Source organism: Chiloscyllium plagiosum, chromosome 6 (assembly GCF_004010195.1).
Source record: "Chiloscyllium plagiosum isolate BGI_BamShark_2017 chromosome 6, ASM401019v2, whole genome shotgun sequence".
In the NCBI taxonomy this organism is placed as follows: domain Eukaryota; kingdom Metazoa; phylum Chordata; class Chondrichthyes; order Orectolobiformes; family Hemiscylliidae; genus Chiloscyllium; species Chiloscyllium plagiosum.
This window is the reverse complement of record NC_057715.1, coordinates 63,481,545-63,508,260: the sequence shown is the minus strand read 5'-3', so window position 1 is coordinate 63,508,260 and position 26,716 is coordinate 63,481,545. Positions and strand designations below refer to the sequence as shown.

Here is a 26,716-nt window from a genome sequence, read left to right as displayed (position 1 = left end):
ATTTTTAAATCAGCTCTGGCCACAGGAGAGGTGCCAGAGGATTCGAGGACAGCTGATGTAGTTCCATCTTACAAAAAGGATGGCAGAGATCGACCAGGTCTGTGAGTCTAACATCAGTGGTAGGGAATCAACTGGAGGAAATAGTAAAGGAGAAAATTAATCTCCATTTGGAGAGGTGATGCTTGATCAGGGATAGTCAGCATGACTTTGCTGGAGAGAGGTCATGTTTGACAAGTGTAGTGAAATGTTTCGATGAGGTGGCCAAGTGTTTTGATGAGGGAAGGTAGTTGATGTCATTTATATAGATTTCAAGCAAATAGATTTTAACAATGTCCCATATGGGAAACAGATAAAGGAGTTCAGAGCTCATGGAATCCAGGGTAACTTAGCAAGTTAGTCCAATATTATCTTAGTGACAGGAGACAGAGGATGGCAATAAAAGGGTGTTTGTGTGACTGGAACCCAGTGTGCAGTGTTGTACCACAAGCATCTGTACTGGAATATTGTCTGTGATATTCATAAACGATGTGGATGTGAATGAGAATGTAGGAGGAATGATAAGTAAGTTTGTGGATAACATAAAGATTGGCCTGGTAGTTGACAGTGAGGAAGGTAGTGTTAGGTTACAGGAGGATACAAACAGACTGGACAGATTAGTGGCAGATGGAATTTAACTCTGATAAATGTGAGGTAATGCACTTTGAAAGAAGGAACAAGACAAGAGAGTACTCAGTGAATGGCAAGACAGTAGGAAGCTCAGAGGAACAGAGGGATCTTCAGTGTTGGTCCACAGATCCCTGAAAGTGGCAAGGCAGGTTAGTAATGTAGTTAGGCAGATAGGCAGATCAATGGCAGGTGGAATTTAACTCTGAGAAATGTGGAGATTCAAGATGGCGGCAGTGTGAACAGTGTGCTGTGTTAGGTTCTGTGCCATACCCTAGGCAAGGTGGGCTTCTACTCCCCTCCCCCCATCTCAATTAGTCACCCCTGAGAAAAGACTATAGTTTAAAATGAGTAGAATACCTACAGCCCCTTTAAATCAGGATTTGGAAAATCTGGAGGTGATATGAAGACGTAGAAGGGAAAAGGAGCTAGGGGAGTGCAGCAGGCAGGGCACTCCTGTACTATGTCAGGTACACTCACAGCCGTTAGCTCGAGTCCCGTGGCCGTGCCCTTGGAGCTCAATGGAGCAGCAACAGTTACTAACAGAGTTTACAAATCTCTGTGAAAAGATTGAGGGAGTGCTGGAACCAATCACTGCCATGCTGGTAATGCATGAACAGAAGATCCAGACCTTGGATCAACACATGGAGTCTGTGGAGCAGATGACCGCGGCTGAGAGCTCCAAGGGGCGGATTCAAACCTTGGAAGGCCAGCTTTGGGCCCTGCAGTTACAAGTAGATGACCTTGAAAATTGAGGTCGGAGAAAAAAAATCTACAGATCTTGGGCTTACCTGAGCGTGAAGAAGGTGAAAATCTTGCTGACTTCCTCGAGGGATGGCTTCCAGGTCTCTGGGCCTGGAGATCGAGTCGGGCTGTGTGAGTGTGGAGCGGGCCTACTGAGTTGGAATGCACAGATCCAGGCTGATCCAACACCCCCACCCAGTCCTAGTGCGACTCCATCATTATAAGGAAAAGCATTTAATAATAGAAATGGCCAGAAGACTGGGAAAAGATCCACAGGCTTTGGCTTATAAAGGCTCAAAAATAATGTTTTTTTATTACTTCTCTGGGGTTATAATTAAGAAAAGAAAGGCCTTTGATGATGCAAGGAAAAAACTGAGAGAATTAAACATTCAATACTCCCTGAGGTACCCGGTATTGCTATGTTTCGGTTATGAGGGAACTGTCTACAACTTCAAGAAGAATTTTTGGACATGCTGAAATGATAGACTTTGGCCAAGAAGGAAGGAAGAAAAGAGACGTACAGACAATGGCATAATATAACATGGCTTTATTTCTTTCTCTTTATTCTTCTCCCTTTTGGGGTTTTGGGCTTTATAGGCTTGATATTGCTCAGGTGTAAAATCCGGTATGTTTGATATTATATCTATTTTGAGGTTATTAGTTATTCTATTGTTCTGTTTTGCTGGGTGAAGGGTGGTTACTCCTTTGATGTAAAGATGTGTGGGCTGAGATGAGCAGGGAGGGGGGCATCCATTGTTAACTGGTAGGAGTGTAAATAATAATGTTTTTTTCTTGCTTGGGTTTGGGGCACGACCTTAACTGGAAGGTGCGAGGATGGTTAGGAGGTTGGGAGTGAATGCTCCCTATGGGCAAGGGGAAAGGGTGGGATTCTCTGGAAATTTGTGCTTTTTGGTGTTTATTTGTTTAAGTTAGAGGTAGAGGTTAGTTTTTTTTTACGTTTTGGTAATCCTGGCAGTGTTTGTAGGAATAGTTTTCAGATTTGATAAAGTCCGTTTTTTCTCCACTCGTTGCAAGGGCTTCACCTTCTCAGGGGACTGCGGGCTGTAGTGTGCGGTCATGGCTAGTGGTGCACCTGGAATATAAAGGGGAGCCATTCCCTATTAAAAGGAAAAATGTGATTCCAAATCTTAAGAAGCAAAGGGTTGACATCGATCTGTTGCAAGAGACATATTTGACTAATAGGGAACACTTGAAATTACAGCAGTAGGGGTAAGATAGGGTATTCTTCTCCTCCTTCAACTCCAAAAGCAATGGAGTGGCCATATTGGTATGAAAGAATCTCCCATTTGAGGTGACAGATCAAATCAAGGTTGAGTATGGAAGGTTCATCATTCTCAAGGCGCTGATGCACGGACAGGAGAATGGCATGCTGAATGTTTACTGTCCCCCAGCGTACTGTCTCAAATTTTTAGTTGATGCAGTCTCTAAGCTAATGATTCTTGGGATGCATTGTTTGATTATAGAAGGAGACTTTAATTGTCTCATGGGCCCTGGGATAGACAGGATTCCAAGAAGGCTGTCAGGTACACCACAGCAGTCTAGACAGTTAGTGGACTTGTGTGAGGAGCTGAGGCTAGTGGATGTTTGGAGGTGCCTCCATCCAATGGGACAGACTTTACCTTCTACTCCAACCTGCACAAGTGCCACACGAGAATTGATGTGTTCTTTGTTCCATCAGTTTGTTTGGACTTGGTGTTAGCCTGCAGAACTGGGAGCATAACTATTTCGGACCATGCCGCAGCATGTTTAGATGTTGAGACCAAAGGTAATGGAGTAGGAATGTGGCAGTGGCACATGGATCTATTTCTATTGAAGGATGACAACTTTGTTCAGTGTATCACAAGGGAGTTCAAGGCTTTTTGGGACATCAATTGGGGTACGGCCAGTAATCCATCAGTGCTCTGGGAGACCACCAAAGCATTCTTAAAGGGTCTGATTATTTCATACTTGATAATGAGAAGAAGACAGAGGGAAGGGCAGCAGTGGATGCTTGAGGCCTGGTTGAAGGCAGCTGAGTTGGCACATCATACTAGACAATCTGTGGTCAAATTGCAATGGGTCACGGCTCTCCAGGCTGCTCTGGACTCAGTGCTCACCCAAGTGGCAAAGAGAGGGATCTCCTTTGCATAGCAAAGACTGTTTGAATATGGGGATAAGCCAGATAGATAACTGGCTTACCTGGCTAAGAAGAAAAGTATTCCACGGTCCATTGTGTCTATCAGGGAGAGAAATAGCAATATCACTCATGAACTGAGGAAGATCAATCCTAGATTCTGGGAGTTCTATAAAGGGTTATACCAATTGAAGGGACGTGGGGATGGAAATGTGAGAATGGAATCCTTTTTGGAAAACTTGGACCTACCGGTATAAATGTAGATCAGGCCTACCTTTTAAACGCACCTCTAACAGTACAGGAGGTGCAAGAGCCGGTAAGGCAGCTACAAAGTGGTAAGGCACCGAGTCCAGACGGATTCCGAAGTGAATTTTACAAGGAGTTCATATACATGTTGGCTGATTCACTGCTGGAGATGTATAATCATTCATATAACCAGGAATGCCTTCTGTCCTCTCTTAGGGAGGCTAATATCTCCCTTATCTTATAAAAAGGGAAAGACCCCAAGGATTGTATATCGTATAGACCCAACTCGTTATTGAATATGGATTTTAAAAGTTTATTAGAAGTGTTGGCTCTGAGACTGGAGAAAGCGCTGCCCATTATTATAAAAAGAGGACCAGATGGGTTTTATCAAGGGTCACAGACGGGTTTTATCAAGGGGGACAGCTCCTTGAATAATATTAGGCAGGTGTTGAATAGAGTGCAAATATGTTAACAGAGAGCGATTCTGGGTTTGGTGGTCTATCTGGATGCAGAAAAGGCTTTTGATTGGGTGGAATGGTCGTATCTCTTTGCTGTTCTAGATCATTTTGGTCTGGGTGGGTCCTTTGCCAGGTGGTGGCAGTGTTATATAAAGACCCTAAGGCGCAGTTATTACGAATGATGTTAAGTTGAGCAACTTTGATGTACAGAAGGGTAGCCGACAGGGATGTCCCTTGCCGCTGCTATTGTTCACCTTGGTACTTGAACCACTGGTAGAGGCTATCCAAAAAGACCCTGAAATAATGGCACTGGAAGTGGGAGTTGGTGAACCCAAAATCACTCTCTATGCAGACGATGTCCTTTTGTTTTTAGCTAACCCTGAAAAATCTATACCTCGATTAATACAAAAAACTAAATTATTCGGTAGCTTTTCAGGATACAAGATAAATTTTACAAAATCGCAAGTCATGCCTATGTGGGGGTTTGGTGGAGGTACCAAAGCTGGAAGGTGAAATGGAATTTCCCTTTACGTGGTCACAGAAAGGTTTTCTCCATCTGTGAATTTTTATCAGACCTCGCTTCCAGCAGCTGTGTGGAGCTAACTTTGTGCAGTTGTTTGAAAGGATAAAGCAGGACTTGCAGCGCTGGGAGGGACTACCCATATGATGGCTGGGCCATGTAGCTTTGATTAAAATGAATATTCTCTCTCGGTTGCTTTATCATATGAAGGTGCTCCTGCTATTACTACCCAAACATGTGCTGCTGAGGTTTGCAGGTTGATTTGGATCATTTATTTGGTGCTGTTGGTGCCCCTTAATTAAATTTACCAAGTTGCAACTTCCGCAGGATATGGTGGGGGGGGGGGGGGGGGGGGTCTCCTCCCAGGTCTGAAGAAATATCAAACAGGCAAATGGGTGCACAATGATCTGAAATTGATATGACTTGATGCAGAGGCCTCACTGGTAAAGTGTCCCCTCATAAACTTACTGTTCATGGATAAGATGAGGTCGGTAGTTGAGCATTGTGAGAGTCCGATTATCATAAATACAGTAAAAGCATGGAAGATAATGTGGCAGGGTAACGGCAATTTGCTTAAGACTTCGCCATTTACCCCGTTAGTGGGAGCTCCAGGATTTATGCCAGGGTCAATGGATTCCGGCTTCAGAGCTTGGGAGGGCAAAGGAATCTCATGTCTGGGAGATCTATTTGAGGGAGAGGTCTTGATGTTATGTAGCCAATTAGGTCAGAAATACGGAATCCCTAATAGGGACCTTTTCCGATATTTCCTAGTTAGGGATTATATACAGAAGAAATCTATGCTCTTGACTCAACCCCACAAGTCAGATATAGAACGTAGATGCTCCAATGTGGGGTTGCTGTCTCAGTTAATACTATATATCATCTGCAGAGAGGGAATGCCTTGGGGGATATGGAGAGACTCCATGAGATTTGGAATCAGGAGTTATGGGATAAAGTCTTATTGGAAACATGGGAGGATATATGGATGAATGTAAAGAAGATTTCAATATGCAACAGGGTGCAAGCGATGCAACTGAAGATCCTCCACAGGGCCCATATGGCATCAAAGAGATTAGTAAAATTTAAGAAAGGATCCTCCCCGAAATGTCCCAAATGTAAAAACAGTATTGGCACCCTCATACATTGTTTCTGGTCCTGTTACAAGATCCGCAGATACTGGAGGGTGGCGGCCATAGTGAATGAGCTAGAGGGAATCTGGTCTCCCTCCTCTTGGGTCTACCGTATCTTCCCTCTCTGGATGAGCATGGGAAGAGATTGTTTTATATTCTGACATACTGTGCAAGGAAGAACATCCTAATGAACTGGATATCAGAAGAGAGTCCAGTTCTTGCAAGGTGGCATAGACTTGTGATGGAGCACGTCCCTCAGGATTACCTAACAAGTATGGTGCACCACAGAACAGTGCAATTTAATCAAATATTGCAGTCCTTTCTAAATTATGTAGACATGGATCTGTCGGCAGTATTGATTAGGGCCTTTATATAGTCACGAAGGCCGTATATGGCGGTCCGGGGACCCCAGTGGGGGAAGGCCAAGTAAAAAAACAGTAATATAATTACTATTGCTCCCATGGACGGGAGCCTTGATGGAGGTGCGACAAGTGGAGTAATGTAATATAGTACAGGGTAGTGTAATTTACTTTTTGTGGATTGTAATTTAATTTAGTGTTATATTTAATTTGAGTTGGTAATAATTTAGTTTAAGTAAATATGATTTGTATGGAGAATAGTAGGCAGTTTATTGTTAACGTTCCTGTAATATAACATAATAGCATAATATCATTTCTACTTTTCTGTACTTTCGTATTTTTATAATTTTTTTGGTATGTGTTTTTGTGAAAAAAGGGAAAAATTTTTTCAATAAATATATACATTAAAAAACTCTCATCAACATGAGGTAATGCACTTTGAAAGAAGGAACAAGACAAGAGAGCACTCAGTGAATGGCAAGACAGTAGGAAGCTCAGAGGAACAGAGGGATCATGGGTGTTGGTCCACAGATCCCTGAAAGTGGCAGGGCAGCTTAGAAATGTAGTTCTACAGAACTTTAGACAAAAGTGAGGACTGCAGATGCTGGAAATCAGAGTCTGGATTAGAGTGGTGCTGGAAAAACACAGCTCCCTGCCTCCATTCCTGATGAAGGGCTTTTGCCCAAAATGTCGATTTTCCTGCTGTTGTACAGAACTTTAGTTCGGCCACAACATCACAACTTTAAAAACAATACTTGAATGAGCACTTGAAGTGTCATAATATTCAAAGCTATTGGGCCTACTGCAGGAAAGTTGGACTATTATATGTAATAGTCTTTTTTGGCAGTGCAAACTTGATGGGCTGAAAGGGCTCTTCTGTACTATATGATTCTATTATTTTGTGATTGTAGGTGACAGAAAAGGGTAAAACTGTTGATATCATAGACATGGACTTTCAAAAAGCATTTGATACAATGCTTCACAACAAATTTATAAGCAAAGTTATAGATCCTGGAATAAAAAAGGTTGTCATAAAGTGGATACAAAATTTGCTGAGTGATAGGAAAGAAGAACGGCTCAATAGATATTTTTCTAACTGAAGGAGGGTGTGTGGGAGGAGTTCCTCAGGGGTCACCATTGGGAGACTTGCTTTTCTTCATCTTTTCCTTAATGATCTTGATTCTATGGTGTTGGGGACAATTTTGCAGATGAAATGAAACCTGGAAACATTGTAAACTCTGAAGGGGAGAGAGAACTCCAAAAAGGGATAAGTTAAGTTAGTGGAGTGAGCAGATATGGCACATGTAGTTCAGTGTGGAGACATGTGAGATAATGCATTTTGCAAGGAGAACAAGGATAAATGATATAAGATAAAGAGTACAATACTAAAGGGATTAGGTTTTCTTATGTACATAGATCATAGATGGTGGCAGAACAGGTGGAGGGAACAGTTAAAGCATAGAGTATCCTGGGCTTCAATAGTCAAGGCATACAGCACAAAAGCAAGGTAGTTATGCCGAAATTATATAAGATAGTTATTAGGCCTCAGCTGGAGTATTGCATGCAGTGCTGTGCACCACACTATAGCAAGAACGTGAACACGATTGAGAAGATGCTGATGAAGCTTAAAAGAACAGTATCAGGGGTGAGAACCTTCAGTTATAAGGATAGATTGGAGTGATTGTGACTGTTTGATTAGAGAGGAGAAGAAGGTTAAGAAGAGATCAGATGAATAGATTAAGTTAGCATAAGGGGCTTAGAATATAGTTCCAGACCAGGAGTGTTTGGATGAAACACTTAAGAAGTTATTTGAAAAGGACTACCTCTAAGCTCATGTGTATGAACATTCCAGTAAAAGGCTATCAGATTTTTCCAATTGGAGGTTGAAGTCAGAGTTAAAGTAAGATGATTGAGATGTTACAGAAAGAGTATTTTGCTTCCGCTGTGGGAGATCCATTTGAAGATTGCTTACAGATACTGTATAGAGATGTTTTGTAGTTAGATTATGTTTTATCATATCTTTCAAAATCATAAACTTGTGCACAACCAGTTTAATTTGTACAAATTTTATCTTTACTTCTTTTGGGAAAGAAACTTTATTGTTAAAACCAAATCTGCAAAATGTCGGGTTTATGTTTCAGTGAGTTATCACATTGCTGTAACCAAAGCAAAACAAAATATGATCTATCAAGCCCATATTTCAGTCTGGGGTCTGGCATTTCCAGTAATAACATCAGCTGGGACAATACTTCCAAGATAAACAAACTTGGATCTTTAAAATAAATATGTTCCGAACCAAAGTCATAAATTTCATGAGCATTTTGCAAACCCAATCCAAGAAGGAACACTTATTTCCATTGTTGCTTGTGTAATTATGTAGCACTTCTTTCACAACCTTAGTGTTCCATAACAAGTACCTAAAGTGTAAAGTAAATGGTATGAGAGATGTAGGAGTTCAGTTGTGGGTCAGTATGTTGGTTTTTGAGAAACAGGAGCATTCTCTATTCAGTGATATAAAGTATGTCATGGCTGTTGCCAAAACCATTGAATAGGATGCAAACAAAACCTGCAAGTCACCTTTGTTAGCGCGAAATAATCCTTTTTTGTATTAAGTGTGAGAATTTGCACAATAAATCTATAATAAAAAGCAAAGCTTTTGGAAGGACTTTGTTGGTGAGAGTCCTCCTTATTTTCTGTCCTTTTAATTAAAGTTCCAAAATTTTATACTAAATTAATTTTGAAGCCCTGACAGATAATTTAATAAAGTAATAGAGTATCTCACACATTATTGTATCCAATTTATCAAAAGAAATGAATTGTTTTCCTGGATTGGCCACTGAGAATAAAAATGTGAACATTTTCAAACATTTCCTGAGCATATCCCCCATCAAGCTGCATTTTATTCCCTCAAGGTTGAATATGTAACACTATGTGCACATGATTTCAATTGTTATTCAGGCCCATTTCCTGTTCTCTCAATCCATTTGTAACTAAACTTCTAATCACCCAATTTCTCTTCCTAATCCCCCTGGCAGCTGTTAATATAAATAATTCCCATTCCTCAGGAGCTGGCCAACTTCCTTTCAATATGTAATCACAATTTCAATTATGCCTTTTTGCAGCCAATAGACTCAAAAATATTTACAATGTTCTGAAACTATCAAATATTTTACTGGTATTTTGTCTTTGGAGAGACATAAACGCATTGTTTTAAAATTAGAGATATTTCACGATTCATGGCCATGTGCTGAAAGGGCTGCAATTACTCCACATGTATGCAGGATGATCCATAGGGGTAGAATTTCTGCTTCTTCCAAACAAGGTCATCAGTGTAAGAAGAGCAGGGGATAGAGGAATAGGAGGGGTGTATCAACAAGAGGGAGGAAGTCTCTCCAATGGATCTTCCTGCTTTTCAAGCTCTTGGAAGGATTCAATAATAGTCAGTGGAAGTACACCTGGTGAGACCAGACATCCTTACTTGGTGAATGGTGAAACACAATCCATCTGGGAGGGTAGACAGAATTGGAAACTGGAAAGACCCTATCCGAAAGCAGTTAATTTATAAAAGGAACTGTGAGATGGCAGGTTGGACCTGGGGGGTCTGGAGTAGGGAGAGGGTGCTCATACCCTTTGCACCAGACACTCAATTTTTAGCCTCTGAAGAACTGTGAGCACTTACATTCAACTCTAATAGCCTGAGTGTCTTGTCCTTAACAAAACAACAAAACGAGCTTCCCTGATACTGCAGGGAAGCACTAATTCTGGAATGCTACTCTCCCATGCATTGACTTTTAGGGTCAATATTTTTATTGCTGGTTTTCAATGGGAAGGTGACTGTAATGAATTGTGACAAATCTTAGCACTGACACTTCACCCAATGAAGAACTGATAAGTAGGATTTATGGTTGAATCATTGAGTGATGTTGCCATAATTAAGTTGGAAGAGAAACAATGAGGAAAGACATGAGATACTTGCACTAGAAAAGTTTAAGATCAAACTTCACAGAAATTTCTGGAATTATCAAAGACTTTCATAGAGTGAGTAAGGAAGGGCTACTTTTTCTGATGAATCAGAGGATTCAAAGGATTATCAATTTAGTTTTAAAGTAGTCATGAGAATAAAGCGAAAGATTAGGAAAAATCGTCTATGTAGACAGTAGCTGGTATGGATTGGTTTCAAGGAGTGATTAATGTGGACGTTTTAATATTGTTTGAGGGAAACAAGATAGATGTTTTGAGCAGAGGAAGATACGAGCAGAGAGCAGAGCAGTGAGCATAATTTTGAACTTCTACAGCAAAGATTTAGTTCAGATATAATAGACTAAATATTTTCCTTCTCTAGCATAAACCTCTGACAGAGTCCCACAAACTATGCTGCAGTGTGTTAGACGGAGCATTTACAGCCCCTAATTAAGTTAAAATCCTGATGTCAACTTTGACACCATGGATGGTACAATTTTGTAGTCCAGAATTTCCACAGGGTAAAGAAGAAAGGTTGGACTGTTCTTACTGTACTCTTGTAACTGTTTACACAGCAGCATTACCAAAAAGCTGGGAGCCAACTGGCAAACTCAACAGAACAAATAAGAAAGAGTAAGAAAGTGAATTAAAAATGACTATGAGTATATCACTGCCTTTAGTCCAAACAACTAAGTTGTAAGCCTTTTGCACAAAACACATTGATATGTGCATTCCTTTTAAAGAAACAGTAACATTTGTTATTTTGCAGACTTCCTGCATTTGCTATTCTTTCAAGTATCTTGTTGTAAAACTATCAGCTCAGCAATATAATCGGTGGCTGTTAGCAAGTACTCAACAGGAGAAGTAACCTATTGTTGCACTTTTATCAGTGTTAGAAAAGCAGGAATTTTCCACAATTAAAAATTGGAAAGACTGAAGACAACGGCCCCTTCACCTGCCTGTGGGCCTGAACATTCCTGCTCCACCCAGGACCTGACACTCTTTGCCACTCCTTCTTTCCCTGCCCCAGACACATCCCACTTATCCCTGCCCCGGACCCCAACCACCCAACCCCTTCTCTGGCCCTCACCACTCTCTCTGCATCCTACTGCCTGGCTTCACACTCCCATTACCCCAATCTAGACTCAACAAGCAGGACTTGATCACCCTCAGTCCAGAACCGCCATCCCTGCCCACTAGAAAACCCAATTGTTCTGTGCACTGGACTATCAATCTTGAATTGACTATCAATCTTGAATTCCAAGCTAATGCTATGAGGATTGGATTCATATTCCATCATGGCAAATGGTGAAAATTGTCAGGCATGATTTCTTCTCCGTGAAGCCATGCTGTCACTGCTTGATCATATTATATATTGCTGAATGCTTTGCTCTAACATCCTTTATAATAGTCCCTAATGTTTTCTCAATAACAAATAGTAAGCTAGCTGGTCTAGAGATATCTATTTTTTGTCTCTTTATTTTTGAAGATATTACATTGGCAGTGTTACAACCTTCTGGGACATTTCCAGAGTCTAATGATTCCTGCAAAATTACAAACAGCATGTCAACTATCTTTGTTGCTATTTCCTTCAATAATCTAGGATGCAACCCATGTAGGTGGTTTATAGGCTTTAGCCTCATAATTTTCCCTCACACTTATTCTCAAGTGATAGTTATTGTATTTATTTTGTCTCCTTTTGCCACTTTATTAAGTACTTTCGGAATGCCAGTAGTGTCTTCTACTGTGAAAACTAAAGTGAAGTATTTATCCAACTCCCCATTATTATTTCCTGAGTCACATTCTCTAAGAGGCCAATATGAAAATTGAAGTCATTGGAAATTAGAACTGAACTTTCCACTGGTTGGACTCCTAAATAGCATAACAAAACATAGTTGCATTGTTGGAAACAAATTACCTCAGCTCCAGCACCCCTAGGATGATTAATAAAGGTTTACCATACCTTCCTTTATTTTGTACTCTATACCTAAAATAAAATGAGTAACATGTGAACATTGGCCTCCCTCTTCCTTTTTATACATTTAAATATACTCTTACTGTACGTTTTGATACTACTTGCAATTTTACTGTCAAAGTTTATTTTCTCCCTCTATTATTTTTTGCTCATCTCATGTTCCTCATTTTGTTATAGGTATAGAGTACAAAATTAAAGAAGATATGATAAACCTTTATTAATCACCCAGGAGTGCTGGGACTGAGGTAATTGGCTTCCAATAATACAACTACCTCTTGTTGGTTTAGAAAATTTTCCCAATTCTCTAGCTTACCACTAATCTTTGCCACACCTTTTTTTGGATCTGTTTTCTTTCAAATTGATGTTATCCTTAAGTTTCCCGATTAACTATGGTTGGCTTATCCCCTTCCTAGAATCCTTCTTTCTTATTGGAGATGTTATGTAAATTTGAAAGCCAAGAAGTTTTGATTTTAAAAATGCAGTGTTTTTAAGGAAAAAATAAGAAGAATCAGTTAAAAACTAAATGACTACATTTTTAAAGAGGCCATAAGAACAGAGAGATGGCACAAATCTACGAAGGTGGCAGGGAAGTTAATAACACTATTATAAGGTGTTCCTTATTTTATTATATGTATAGATTACAAAATAAGGGAAGGTATGGTAAACCTTGATTAAACACCCTGGGAGTGCTGGGACTGATAACAATCCTATTATCTTCTGTTACGCCTGAAGGCGTCCAACCAGTGGAGAGTTCTGTTCCAATTTCCATTGACTTCAACTTTCCAAGGACCAATTGGTGCCTGATGTCAAGGACAGTGCATCTCACTTCCCCTTTTGAGTTCTGGCCTCTCATCCATCTTTAGGTGAATGCTAAAATAAAGTGAAAAGCAGGTTGGACCTGATGGGACTCATGCTGGTTGTTATTGCTGTGTTAGCGCCACTTTGTCGCACCTGAAGAAGGGCTTATGCCCGAAACATCGATTCTCCTGTTCCTTTGATGCTGCCTGACTTGCTGCGCTTTTCTAGCAACACATTTTTAACCACTTTGTAGCACCATTGATAACACTTCCCATAGCTTTGTTGATGATCAAGGTTAGACTGATGGGGTTTAAGTATTGAACCGAATTTGTCTTGCTTTTGTGGACAGTACATACCTGGACAATTTTTGCTGGGCAGATATGAGTGCTGCAGCTATACTAGAACAAATATTTTTAAGCAAATGAAATTGATGTCAAAAATTGGTTACAGGTAAGTTGGTGACCCTCAAGTTAAACCACACTAGTTATCTCTTTCTAATGAGAGAGCAGCCTATAATTCAGTAGAACAATGCCAACCTTACCTTATATACAAGGCATCAGCAGTACCTGAAATTGTCAGGACACACATGGTCTGCCATGGTTTATTTTGAAAGATCTACTACTACAAATACAAAAATTAAAAATTAAAAAAAGGGTTTTATGTGTCTGAAAGGGTGTTTTATAGTAAGTCTTGAGACAAGGAAAAGAAGTAAATTAGCTGTACATGGGTACATATTACACCCCAAGTATGGATCAACTTTTTTTCAAATATAATATACATCCTGACACATATAGAAGTGTTATAAGGAAAACAAAATGACAAGTGTTGGAAAGCGTCATTCCCCTTTTGAGAATGTCTCGAATTGTGGAAATTGAAGTCTGAAGCCAGTTGCCGTTGGTCAGTGTATTCTGTGAAATGACACTTCAGGAATTCTTCAGACTTTGGGGGAAAGCAGTGCTCTACAGGCTGGCACATCACGGCTGGTAAGTTGGCGTAGGGTCACTTTTGGACTCGGATTACGTTTGACACAGAGAGGGATGGGGAGTTGGGAGGAGAGCTGGGCAGTGAGCATTGCTCTGTCTGAGGGAGATGGTGAAAGCTCTGAATAGCCTGCACCAATGCTACCACTGTAGACCTGTTCAACAACTGGGACTTGAAGCTTTTTAGTGAGTTTCTTGAGTATTTCTTTAAAGCAGATGTGGAGAAGGACATGCAAGATGTAGAATGTGGGGAAATAGATGGTGACATCTTGAAGAATGTCCATATTACAGAGGAGGAGGTGCTGAATGTCTTAAAATGCATAAAAGTGGATAAATCCCCAAGACCTCATCAGATGTACCCTGGAACTCTGTGGGAAGCTAGGCAAGTGATTGCTGGGCCTCTTGCTGTATATTTGTATCATTGATAGTCACAGGTGAGGTGCTGGAAGACTGGATGTTGGCTAATGTGGTGCTACTATTTAAGAAATGTAGTAAGGAAAAGCCAGGGACCTACAGACTGGTGAGCCTGGCATTGGTGGTGGGCAAGTTGTTAGAGGGAATCCTGAGGGACAGGATTTACATGCATTTGAAAATGCAAGGACTGATTAGGGATAGTCAACATGTCTCACAAACTTGATTGAGTTTTTTGAAGAAGTAAACAAGAGGATTGATGAGGACAGAGCGATAGATGTGATTCATATGGACTTCTGTAAGGCGTTTGACAAGGTTCCTCATGGTAGAGTGGTTAGCAAGGTTAGATCTCATGGAATTCAGGGAGAACTAGCCATTTGGATACAGAACTGGCTCAAAGGTAGAAGACAGAGGATGGTGGTGGAGGGTTGTTTTTCAGACTGGAGGCCTGTGACTGGTGGTGTGCCGCAAGGATCGGTGCTGGGTCCACTGTTTTTTGTGATTTATAGAAATGATTCAGACGTGAACATAGGAGGTATAGTTAGTAAGTTTGCAGACGACACCAAAATTGGAGGTGTAGTGGACAGCGAAGAAAGTTACTTCAGAGTACAACGAGATCTTGATCAGATGGGCCAACAGGCTGAGGAGTGGCAGATGAAGTTAAATTTAGCTAAATGTGAGGTGTTGCATTTTGGAAACGCACCTCAGAGCAGGACTTATATACTGCTGTGCTCTTCCAGCACCACTAATCCAGAATCTGGTTTCCAGCATCTGCAGTCATTGTTTTTACCTCACTTAATGGTAAGGTCTGGGGGAGTATTACTGAACAAAGAGACCTTGGAGTGCAGATTCATAGTTCCTTGAAAGTGGAGTTGCAGATAGATAGGTTAGTGAAGAAGGCGTTTGGTATGCTTTCTTTTATTGGTCAGAGCATTGAGTATAGGAGTTGAGAGGTCATGTTGCAGCTGTACAGGTCATTAGTTATGCCACCTTTGGAATATTGTGTGCAATCCTGGTCTCCCTCCTACTGGAAGGATGTTGTGAAATTTGAAAGGGTTCTGAAAAGATTTTCACAGATGTTGCCAGGGTTGGAGGGTTTGAGTTACAGGGAGAGGCTGAATAGGCTGGGGCTGTTTTCCCTGGAACATCAAAGACTGAGGGGTGACCTTATAGAAGTTTATAAAATCATGAGGGGCATGGATAGGATAAATTGATAAAGTCTCTTCCCTGGGGTGGGGAAGTCCAGAACTAGAGGGTATAGGTTTAGGGTGAGAGGGAAAAGATATAAAAGAGACCTAAGGGGCAACGTTTTCACACAGAGGATGGTATGTATATGGAATGAGCTGCCAGAGGAAGTGGTGGAGGCTGGTCCAATTACAATATTTAAAAGGTATTTGGATGGGTATATGAAGAGGAAGGGTTTAGAGGGATATGGGCCAAGTGCTGGCAAATCGGACTAGATTAGGTTAGGATATCTGGTCGGCATGGACGAGTTGAATTGATGCTGTACTTCTCTATCACTCTATGATTCTATGTAAAGATATCTGTGGAAGTCTGGAAATCCCATTTGCCTCAGCATTAAAAAGAATCAGTAATATTTATACTGCCAGATAGTGTTTTCAATTGGGGAGTACTTTTCAGAAATTGGTGAAGATTAGCACATTAAATAGTTGAAATAGACGTTGACCGCATGATAGACTGATATCATTTGTTAATTATTTAAATTAATTGCCAATGTTCATACTTGTACTGCGTATTTGCATCTGGAAGTCAATGTAAAATAAAAGCGATATTGTGGTCAAAGTAGGGTAAATTAGTTCACATCAAACAGAAAAAAAACTTTCCTAAAAACAGATAAATGAAGATAATTAAATCATACAAATAAATTGTTACATTGAGTAAATGTGGAAATATTGTAACAAATATTTTTTTAAAACTACACAATTTAATGAAGCAACATATCTCAAATGTATTTTTTCCACCATGCAAGCAAATTGATATAATTTGCAATATAAAGCCTAAATATAAAACTAAGATTCTGTTTCTTTGTTGCTACCAGAACATATTTTTGAAAACAAAAATAGAAGTGAAGGTGGGGAACTTGTAAGTGAAAGCTATCAGTTTGAGAAATATATGGTTTATGTACTATGGTTTATCTTACTTTTGAGGTAGATTGACTTGTGTTGAAGTAACTGCCAATTAGGCTCAATTTTAATATTCAATCACCCTGTGGCAGATTAGGTCTAAGTTTTCATTGTGGAGCCCTCTTGTGGTCTTGACTGGTGCACAAAGAAAGTAAAACAAAAGGTCCACAAGATTTATTGCACTTGTTTGCACATGTTCCTAGTCCTACTTTGCCTGCTAGGTTGGCATAGCAGGAAATCCACTGCAGAGTTGCCAGTTAGGCCTGTGCTTCCCAAACTTATTCCCTGGTGTGACCGCATTTTGAGACTTGAAAAATGTCACAAACCCTCTTAACATTTTCACCCTTAATATACTCAAAAAGGTGCACATCTAGACAATCCTGAAAGAGTACAGTTGCTCCAAAAAACTGTTAAGAGCATAAAGTTATTACACAATGGAATAGCAGGCTAATTATCATCTCTATTTCAGATCTCAATGGTGCAAAGGAGAGCTGCAGTCCTCTTCAATTCCTTCCTCACCCGTGTCCAGCAGTATTCAATTAGACATTGCTGTCAATGATACAAGGCTAAGAAATGTTTATAGAATTAAGTAACTTGGAACTATTGTTTCCAGTGACAATTTGGTTGATAAAAAGACACCATTTAGGGTCAGCAAGGCAGATGGAGAACAGCCTTCTCAAATCTGCTCCCAGTTTCTGACATGATTCCTCAGTCCCGGGAACTGATGTCCAGTTCAGACATTCTGACTTCTGTAAGGATCCCTTTAATTATACGTACTTCATTTAATAGACTCAGTGTATCATCCTGCACTCCTCATTGATTCAGCTACCCAGCAGTGGGAAATTAATGCTGTGGCTGAACTAAAGAACCAGAATGCATGGGTTCCTAACCTGCTACCAGCCTCTCTGCACCGTTTGGGTCAGTTTTGGTAAAATTCCAGGTGCAGTTGTTCTCACAAGGAGATGCAGTGGAAATGAAAACTTCATGGAGTGGAAAGTTAGTCTTGATTTCTTCAGTTACTGCTATAGTTCTTTAGAATTCTAATCTACTGCATTATTACCCTGGTAAAAACAATGACTGCAGATGCTGGAAACCAGATTCTGGATCAGTGGTGCTGGAAGAGCGCAGCAATTCAGGCAGCATCCGACGAGCAGCAAAATCGACATTTCAGGCAAAAGCCCTTCATCCTGATGAAGGGCTTTTGCCCGAAACGTCGATTTTGCTGCTCATCGGATGCTGCCTGAATTGCTGTGCTCTTCCAGCCCCACTGATCCAGAAAATGCATTATTACCCTATCATATCAAATGCAATTTTGCTTAGCATTTCCACATTTAGGTGAGCATTTATTTACCATGAATGTATACACTTTTTAAGCCTTTTTCACTATTGTTGCCAATGAGAGTGAGTGACTTGTTCTTGAGCCAGATGTGAGACAGTGACAGAGAATAATCCGATGGCTATATGTTGATCTGACTTTGCTTTCTTCTGCAAAAAGAACTTTCCCTCTTATGGCTAATTCTCTGCAATAATTTTATTGACATTGCAAGCATATGTTATGTTATACCGTAAACTGGCTTACATTAATATTTACATAAGCAGCACTAATAAAAATGAATAAAATAATTGTTGCTTTGATAACATCAACTCGGGAACATGTAATCCCTCCTAAAGCAAGTATAATGTCTACCAAAAAAAATCCTAAATTGATACCTTTTAATTATCATTGTAGTATTTATTATTGTAGTGTTTATTTAATAACTAGCTAGTAATTGGGCCAATTGTAAAATTCATTGTCTTGTTGAACTAAGCTAACATGCCAGCTTTTTTAATACATAAGGAAGATACAAAGGGATGGAAAGAGATTAAGTTAGTGGGCAAAAGTCTAGCAAATGGAGTTTAGTGTGGGGAAATGTGAAATTGCTCATTTTGGCAGGACAAATAAAAAAAGAAATACATTTTCTAAATGGTGAAAGATTGCAGAGTGCTGAGATGCAGAGGGATTCAAATGGCCTATGCATGAATCACGAAAGGTTAGTGTTCTGGTACAGCAAGTAATTAGGAAACCTAATACAATGTTATTATTTCTTGTGAAGGGAATTAAATACAAAAGAAGCGAGGTTTCACTTCAGTTGTGTGGGAGATTTGTGAAACCATGTCCAGAAAATAAAAATATAAGAAATAGGAACAGAAGTGGCCATCCAACTCCTCAAACCTCTCCTGCCATTCAGTACAATCATAGCTGATCTGCCCAGGTCTCAAGTCCTTTCTCGTGCCAACCCCTCATAGCTCTTAACTCCCCAATATTTCAAAAATCTATGAACCTGGTGTGTATTTCTATTAATGTATCAGGCACCCAGGTAAATTGTTTCTTTTTGATAGTTTAATTAAATGTTCACTTGTGATGACTCCAGGAACAATGGGGCTTTATATTGGTGCCCTCTCCAAAGCGAATAATCCTGAATAATCTCTAGTTTATTTTACATCTTTAAAAGGTTCCTTTCATCATTGTTGTAAATTCAGTGGAAGAGATCCACATATTATTTATTTATCATTTATCTAGGTTTTCAGGCTCTTTCACTGAAGTTATGATAGAAGACCAAGAGGAGGCCCCTCATGGAAAAAGGCCCCTATTTAACTCATTGATTTTTGCCAGTGATTAATTCAGCAGCATTGATTATCAAGTGATGACAAGCTGCAGAATATACTCTAGATCGACACAATTTACACAGCTCATTGTGGTAAAGAAAGATTAATGTGGACCATTTACAGAAGTGCAATTACTCAGTTTACAAGACACTGTATTGATGGAATTATTCAGCAGTCACAAAATCTTTTTGACATGATCACTGCAGTTTCAGTTTCATTGCCAATTTATTCCTTAACACAAATATATGTGCAAACAGAACAGGACCATTTATCAACTTTGTCACATTTATGTACAAGAAATATTGTAAATGAAAGTCAATAAACTACAGACTGAATACTGCTTATGACAGCAAGTGTTCCAATTGTTTTATGGCAGATATTCATCTCTCTTGAGTTTATAGTAGGTATGTAAATAAGTAATATACCGTGAAGTAAGCATAATATTTTATATATATATATATATACCAGTACATAGCAATTTACCCAGTGGTTTTTGCCTCATTTTCTGTTGACATTTAGTTGATATGTAAGTCAACAATCTTTCAAGTAACATATGAAATAATTTTTTTGAGAGTTTTAGATTGGCTCTGTTCACAGAGTATTGATCGAACATCTTGGTTATGGTGAACTAGTGGAGCTAAAACATCCATGAGTTCTGACCACTATCTCTTAACAAAGATCAACACCACCACAGTTTATTCTTTTGTAGAAAGACAAGTGGCACGTTGTGAAAGACATATGATTGCACATCTTTGGATGTAGTCTCTGGTGCTGTAAGACAGCAGTGCTAACCACTAAGCCATCGTGCCACATCCATCCCACCTCCTCCACCCCTCCGCCCCCCCCCCCCCCATCAGCTTTGATCCTCCCCATCTTTCCAAACAACTTTTTCATTTACTTGTTTTTATCTGCTCTGATAAGAAAACAAGTCTGTTTTGAAGAAGGGTCACTGGACCTGAAATGTTAACTCTGCTTTCTCTCCACAGTTGTTGCCAGACTTATTGGATTTTCTCAGCAATTTCTGTTTTTGTATCTTTTATTTAACTGCTTATCTTTGTACTTTACTCCTGAGTCTCAGGCACACATTTTATTTATGCCAAATACATTTATGCACGGTCTCCTCGTTAAAGCCACTGATAATCTTACCTCTCGCAGTACCTTTTGCCCTCGCACCACTCTACTGTCTTCGACATTTATGTTGAATTATCCCCTTCACAATTATTACCCAGTCTGCATCCCAGCATGCTTGCTCCAATCCTCACAACTGCTTTCTCCACTGTCTTCACCACAACAGTGACTACTGATAACTCCACCTTGACTTTCAGTGAACAGAACCCCTAGACTGACCACGATGCTGCCCCCTGGCCGACTTTAAAGATGATTCTCCAAATCCCTGACTGATATCTATGCAACTCTCCGACTGACACCGTATTGCTCTCCTGAAGGTTGTAAGTGACCTTTAGGATGGACCATGGTCCACTCCCTGTACTGTAATGATACAGGCCCCCGATATACCCAGCTGACTGTGCCCAAGCTACTGGACTGATATTGAATGATGCTCTTGACTTACTGTGACAGGGCCCCCAGACTAATGTCAATCCCATTGAAATTGACTGAGGATTACACCCCTCACATTTTGAGACTTGCGGTATATTTACCACATATGCTGCTGGCCCATACTGCAGGTGCCATATTGATGGATCCTCATGAATGATCATTGCCAACAAACATGACAGGCACCAGGCTTTGTCTGTGATAAAAGTCAAGGTAAGACAGAAGTACTGTGAAGTTCTGAATGACATGGCAGTGTGCATTGGGGCAAGTTAAGACGAGGCAGAGATATTGTGAGCTTTCAAAATGAGACAGCATTAAGAGCACAAACTAAGAGCTCTGGAATGTGCCCTATTTCAATCATGGAACAAGGTGTCTGTCACTGCGCGCAAAATGGCCCACAGCAATATTGCAATGAAAGGTGTCATTGCGCACTGAAGTGAAGTGGTGAACCATGACTCTAAGTGAGTCAGGGATGTGCTATGATGATGAGGTGAGGCTGGTGCAAATCTGATGTCACTCTCTGTGGATGAAGGGTGTAGGCAGCCATTGCCCTTGAAGCAGGCCCTGAGAGTTGGGGACTGCTGGCCAAGATGGAGTCTCAAAGAAGCAAGTGGTGAGCTAGACCAGCCAGTTGCCTGTTGTGCTTTTCATGTCGGAATTGGCCCTTCCTTAGAATGGCTGGTCACTCGAGCCGGAACATTAACTGTCATTTCTCTCCACAGATGCTGCCAGATCTGCTGAGTTTTTCCAGCAATTTCTGTTTTTGTTTCTGATTGACAGCATCTGCAGTTCTTTCAGTTTTTAAATCTCAGCCTTCTGGATCTTGATCCTCTTACAAGGAGGATTGATTTCTCCCAATCTCTCTATCTAGACCCCTCATGATTCTCTCCAAAGAGAACAATTGTAACTTTTTGTAATTGAAGTTTCTTATCGCTGGAATTATTCTTGCAAACATCTTTTTCACTCTCTCCAATGCATTCACATCCTTCCTATAGTTTGTCACATACATCAGTACACAATACTCTGGCTGAGGTCTAACTAGTGTCTTATGTATGTTCAAAATAATGTTCTTGGTCTTGTACTCCATGCCCCTATTAAGAGGCCTAAAATACTCTACTCATACTGCTCTGTCAATCTGTCCTGCCACCTTTAATGGCTTACGCACAAATAAGAGCCAAGATCCTCTGCTCCTGCACACTCTTTAGAACAGGACTCTTTATTTTATATTGTCTTCTCCACATTGAACTATATCTGCCATTGATTCCCCTACTCCACCATTTTGTCAATGTCCCTATAACTTCACACCATTATTATTTTCCTGATATCTAAAATGCACCCGTTTTGTATTCTCTGTAAACTTTGAAATTTTAACACCAAGATTTAGATCATTTGTACGTATCATATCAATATTGATCCTGTAGGGAATGTTTCTCCATCCCAAAACTACCGTTAAACATTACTATTTTTCTCTTGCCACTCTTGCACATGATTGTCAGGATAACATTCTTGGTCCAATTATCATCAGCAGCAGCTCCTGTCAATTCTGTTCATAATGGCGAGTATTGTGTACAGTTCTGATTGCCGCACTATAGTAAGGATGTGGAGGCTATGGAGACGGTACAGAAAATATGTACCAGGATGTCGCCTGGATTGGAGTATATAAGCTATAAGGAGAGGTTGAACAAACTTGGGATTGTTTTTACTCGAGCGTCGGGGAATAAGGGGGTGGCTTGACAGAAGTATGTAAAATTAGGACGGGCATGTTGGGGAAAGTATAAAAGAGACGTGCAAGGAAAGGTTTTTACACAGAGGGTAGTAGATACCTGGAATGTGGTGCCAGGGGAGGTGGTAGAAGCAGATATGTTAGCAACATTTAAGAGGTATTCAGACAGACACATGAACAGGCAGAGAATAGAGGGATATGGACGACGTGCAGGAAGATGGGATCAATTTTGAATTGCATCATGGTCGGCCAGAAACGCTTGTTCCTGTGCTGTACTGATTGCTCTACTAAAATGAGGGAAGAATGGAGTCACCATTTGCTACATAGGCAGAGTTTAGTAAGAAGAATGCAGTTCATAACAGCAGGAGAGGAATTGTCTGGCACTTCCACAAACATATCAAAGTCTGCCACATGTATATTAACAATGTAAATTGTAAGTGCATGCACCTGGCACTTGTCCCACATACAATGATGTAGCAAGGGATTGTCAGAGCTCTTGTAGTGCAGCAGTAGTGTCTGTACCTCTTGGCCAGCAGACCTGGGTTCACAACCCACTGGTGATGTGTAATAACACATCTAAACAGGTGGATTAGCAAATATTCATAGGAAGAGATTGATTACTGTCAGCAGCCTGCCTCCTTATTAGCCATTGATGACAGTTTCGCAAAAAATTCTAATGCTTCTAAAAGAAAATTTAGTAGTATTGACAGCTGAATGGTGATATGTATGCGGAGCCACTTATTATATGCATATTTATAGACATCAAAATTTATTTTGTTCGAGTGACTATTATGTGTATTATGCAATTGTTGAGAAACCCTCCTTTGGAGGGTATGTTGCACTCCCTTCATAATTGTCAGTCATTGAATGCAGGAGACTGAGGGACAAATGAGCCTATGAATTTGGACCAGAGGTAGACAATTCAGACCTCGGGCCTATTCTGCTATTCTGATTAAAGGCCGCTATTTCCACCACCTCCAACAGGATGCCACATCAGACCCATATTCCCTTTCCCTCCTTTGTCAGCATTTTACAAGGACTGTTATCTCCAGGACACCCTAGTCCACTGCTTCTCCACTCCCAAAATCTCCCCAGCCTCCCACAGCATCTTCTCAAGTTATTGGAGTAAATGCAACTCTTGTCTGTTTACCACCTCTTTCATCACCATCCAAGGCTCCAGACACTTCTTCCAGGTGAAGCAGCAATTAACCTACACTTCGCTCAATCGATTCTACTGTATTCGCTGCTCACAACGTGATCTCTACACTGGGGAGATGAAACACAAACTGGGTAACTGTTTTGTGGAACACTATATTCTCTCTGTAAAAATGACCCCAAGCTTCCAGTTGTCTGCCACTTCAACACACCACCGTGTTCCCTGGCCAACATTTCCATCTCGGGCCTGCTGCAGTGATCCAGTGAGGCTCAGCACAAACTGGAATAACAGAATCTCATCTCCCACTTGGGGATACTGCAGCCTTCAGGACTCAGTATCAAGTTCAATCATTTTAGGGCCTAGACACCACCTTCTACACCCTTTACCTACTCTAATGACCCAGGCCCTATCATGACATGGGCTGCATTTAGCATAGCCAGCCCATTTTCATGCACTTATTGCCCCATTATCTGTTTTTCTTTTTCCCTGGCTTACTATTGACTAGCCCTTTGTTTACCTAACTTTATTTCTCCATCTGGGCCCCGTCACCCCCCATCTGTGCTCTCCTTTCTCCTACCCCACCCCTGTCTTCATCAGACATATTACCTTTTCCTAGCTACTAACAGTTCTGAAGAAGAGTCACTGGACTTGAAAAGTTAACACTGCTTTTTCTCTACTGATGCTGACAGATCTGCTAAATTTCTCAAGAAATTTCTATTTTGGTTACAGGCTGAATTGGTTATTGCTTTTTATTTCCTATCACCCATATACTTTTATTCCCTTGTTCATCAAGAATGTATCTACCTTAAACTTCACTATTCTCTGGTGAACAGAATCCCACAGACTAACAATTCTCAGGAGAAATTAATTCTCTTTATCTCTGTCTCAAATGGGAGACCTCTTATTTTAAACCCATATCCCCTAGTATCTGCATAAGAGGAAACAATCTTTCAGCATCTTCTCTCAAGTCTACTCAAGATCTTACAACTTTCACTATGGCCTTCTCTCACTCTTCTAAACTCTAATGGACAGACACAACCTGTCCAATCTTTCCTTATAGTATAATGCCTTCAGCATAGGAATCTCCACTGCTTGCAGATCCTTTCATTATAGGGAGACCAAAATGGTGTACTATACATCAGATGTGGTCTCATCAATTCCCTGTAGCATATGAAGTCACTTCATCTGACAACGGAGCAGTGCTCCAAAAGCTTGAGATTTCAAATAAACCAGTTGGACTATAACCTGGTGTCATGTGACTTTTGACTTTAATCATTTTATGGGCATTAGGCTAATATGTTGAATAAAAGTTAAATGTTCAAAATAGTACAACAGAAAACTACAGCAAGTGAAAGATTTTTTGCATTGGTCAGATAGAACTGGGAATTAATCATTTTAGTTAATAAGCTGATTAAAGAGTAACGTTCACTGATTGCTGATGTCTGTCATACAGCATTACAGGATGCTGAAAGCAAAGATACACCTGCACCGACTAAATTACATTTCTTGCTCAACTGAGCAATGTGTTACAATGCACAAATAAGCAAACAAAGTTTATTCTTTATACACACCAAAATCTGTCTGAAAATGTCATTTTCTAAATGCTTCGTTGGTGAAGAGGTGGGTAGTGGTCAATCTTCTAACCACTACATTTGTCCACAGAAAGGTTATTAGGTCGAGGGAATTTTAGAAGCAACCTGAAGATTTAGCAGACTCTTTGAAATATATGGCTTCTGGTGACTGCATTCTCCTAGTTGAGAAGCTGGTGAATTCAGGAGCTGGTGAATGAAGAAATACTTTCAGTCTGTGAAAGGTTTTTTTTTAAACTTTTAGTTCATGTATGATCTTTCTTGTGTGATTTTGCTACTTTATATCTGTGCATAAATGAAATTGCTTTTATGCACTATATAGTTTTAATGAAAGGTGCTGTTGCAGACTGATGCACATCTTTTCGATTGTTTTAATGTATTTAATTTCATTCTCTCCTGTGATCCAAGTGTTCATATGTCAAGCGAGCATGAATTTGTAGTACCTGATTGAACAGACTCATATTTTTGTTATCCAAGTCATCTGTCAAATTCACAGAGCTCCACAGGATTGCTGTTGTTTTTGTAGTTTTTTTTCCCTTTATTCCTTTTCCTCTAGAAGCAAGATGAAAATATACTGCAAACAAGAGCATAGGAGGAGAACCCAAGAAGTTTGCACATCTGAAGATATGTTTAATTCATGTTTTCTTCTTTTGAGTGAGCCGTATAAAGTACGTTTGATGAACATCTACTAAAATATGTAGTACCAATGTCACATCACTGATCAATTAAATGATTTATGAACTTACATTTTCATTTTTATATAATTTTGAATATTACAGTAGTAAAATGTAACCGTGAAAACATTTGTTTTCAGACCGACAAAGATGATGAACTATCGAGCCGTATTCAAAACAGGTGGTGTGTACACTGTCTTGTAAATTGACTTCAAGAACAGGTCAGAGGCTGGGAATCCTGCAATGCCTAACTTACCTTGTGACTCCCAAAAGCCTGTCCACTATCCACAAGGCACATGTCAGGAGTGTGATTGAATACTTCCACTTTTCTGGGTGAGTACAGTGCTAACGACACTCAAGAAGCTTGACATCTTCCAGGACAAAGCAGCCTGCTCAATTGGCTCCACATCTGCAAACATTCACTCCTATACCACCAACACTTAGTAGTAGCAGTGTGTGCCATCTACAAGATGCTGTGCAAGAATTTGCCAAGGCTGCTTATACAGCACCTTCTAAATTTGCAACCAATTCCATCTCAAAAGACAAAGGCAGCAAATAGGTGGTTTCACCACCATCTGCAAGTTCCCCTCTGAGGTGACTTGAAAATATATTACCTTTCCTTCAATGTTGCTAGTTCAAAATCCTGGAATTCCCTCCCCAGTTGGGATATTGTGCATCTACTGCAGTGATACATGGACTGCAGTGATTCAAGAAGGCAGCTCACCATCACCTTCTTAAAGGGATTTAAGGATTGGCCACAAATGCAGGCACAGCCAGTGATGTCCATATCTCATGAATTAATTTAAAAAAAGAGAAGACCTCACTATTGAGAAAGCCATCCAGTTGACAGTA

General features: G+C 40.2%; 1 long non-coding RNA gene across 1 annotated transcript in view; it reads left to right on the top strand.

The window, feature by feature from the left end:
• Positions 1 to 26,421, top strand: part of LOC122550637 — a 53,778-nt gene extending 27,357 nt beyond the window's left edge. The window contains exon 3 of the long non-coding RNA XR_006311904.1: positions 26,005 to 26,421. This is a non-coding gene — a long non-coding RNA (uncharacterized LOC122550637). The remainder of the gene's footprint in view (positions 1 to 26,004) is intronic.
• Positions 26,422 to 26,716: the final 295 nt, after the last annotated feature.